Below are 2,113 nucleotides of genomic sequence, written 5' to 3'. Positions count from 1 at the left end.
AGATTGGTGATGAGAGAGTAACAACAAGTCACCGACGCGCTTTTTGATTTTTTTACTTTCGAGGTTTTCTCAATGAAGAAGCTAAATAAAACAATTTACAAGGGATTAAAAATGTAAAAGTCTTTACATTTACTATACAGTAACTTTTATTCGTGTAGTATCAAACCACATCCGACGAAAAAGGAAAAACTATTACAAGGGATTAAAAATGTAAAAGTCTCTCGAACGTGCTTCAAAAAAGAAAAGGAAAATATTTGTTAGCCATTAACGTAAAAAAAAAAGGAAAAGGAAAATAAACGCTTTTATAAAGAGCAAAAATGAAAGAAAAAAAAATGGAAAACACACTTTAACAAAAATAAAAAAAAAAATTTATGTCTCTATGTAGTAGGTGCCGATGAAGAGCCCAAAAATCACATCTTCTTCTAGCTTCTTTAGTTTCAGAAGAAGAAAAAAAAACCTTCTCTTCGTTTTCAATCGTTTCATAAATTTACTTCTTGACCAAATCCCCCCTGAAACAACAACAGCTTCTGGCCTCCAGGCCGGTTACTCCTGGAGGCACCTTGCCAAGGAAGTTGCATTGGGTCTAGTAGGTGGTGATATCCGTGGTTTCGACGTTATCGACTCGGTCGAAGACGGCTCGACAATACTGACCTTCTATGTACATGATGACGAAAAGTTACACAACTTCAAGGTGAAGGCAGGGGGCATTGTTTACACGACCGATGGTGGAGAAACCTTTTCTAAAGGGTATGCCGATATAATAACTGATTTCGAACAAAAGAAACACGCCAGTGAGTGAAGACGATGAAGCTGTGGGCATTTTTTTTTTTTTTTTTTTAAATTTTTAAACTAGTCAAGTTTTTTAATATCTGTCTTGAATGCAATTCCTGTTTTGAATGTTTTTGGTTCTAACGCTGGTGTTTTTTTTTTTCTTTTTTTTTATGTATTTGGTTCCGAATTAATTTTCTTACGTAATTAATATTACCTAAATGCTCAACTTAAGCCCTAAAAGTTTCTAAGAAACGATTCTAAACCAAAGAGGAAAAAACACATGTTTAAAATACAACACAATTTTTTAGTATAAATCTTGAGAATGCATTATTTATTACGTATTAGGTTCGTTAAGAAGTTAAAAACAAAAAGTCTTTGATATGGAGCAACCAAAACAAATTAAGCCTCTCTCTCTCTCTCTCTCTCTCTCTCTCTCCCGAAGACTAATTAAGACATCATCTTGGCCTGTTCTTGAAATTTTGTCTTCAGTTCTGCATTCAACTAAGGAACACAATGTCACTACTTCTGCTTCAACACAAGACTCATGTTTTTCATGACCAACGATTAAAAAAGCTTGACTTCAAATGGGAAACTTCTGCTTCAACAGAAGACTGTCAGGTTGTTTACTTGCTGATTGTGACAAGGTCTTTACAACAAGGCATGGAGTTGTAGGCGTGTTCTGTTGGAATCCTCAGCGAAACCAATTGGTTTCATGGCTAATATGATTATAAGACAGATGACTGACTGTAAAGGGTAACATCAAGTTGGACAGTGGTGTTACTAGCTACTGAGGTTCTTTACAAGGTTGTTAATTAAAAGTATTTAATCTTCTTATTTCTTAAGCTGCAAGTTACATCTCATCGCCTTATATATTGGCCATATACACTCGGAGCATAGAGTACTTCTACCCTAATCATCTAATACACCGTCAGTAAAACGTAGGCCCATATATATAGCTCATGGTAAAGGTCTGAATCAAAGAGCTTCTGGTTTAATGGGCAAAGGTGATTCAGTTTCTGCAGTTGATTCAAGTGAAAGTTTGATTTCTGTCTCAGTGCACATGAGTTGAAATTCAAGTCTAGCTAGCAAAAAGAATCAGGTTTTGCAGAATAAAATTCAGTCATTTAACAGTCTTATGGGGTGTTCAAAGCCATAAGAGAGACTAAATGTGGTTGAAGTGAGATCCTGAGCTAATCTGTACTAGTTAAAGTATGAAGCTAATTATATATGGAATTCTCTGGTTGATTAATTATAACCAAGGTTTGAGAGATATCGTCAAGCTTGTTTGTTGCCTGAGTGGGTATCTCAGGTTAATTTCCAAACTAGGAAGGTTTTTTAAGAG

This window comes from Camelina sativa, chromosome 10 (genome assembly GCF_000633955.1).
Source record: "Camelina sativa cultivar DH55 chromosome 10, Cs, whole genome shotgun sequence".
NCBI lineage: Eukaryota > Viridiplantae > Streptophyta > Magnoliopsida > Brassicales > Brassicaceae > Camelina > Camelina sativa.
Note: the sequence above shows the minus strand (reverse complement) of the source record.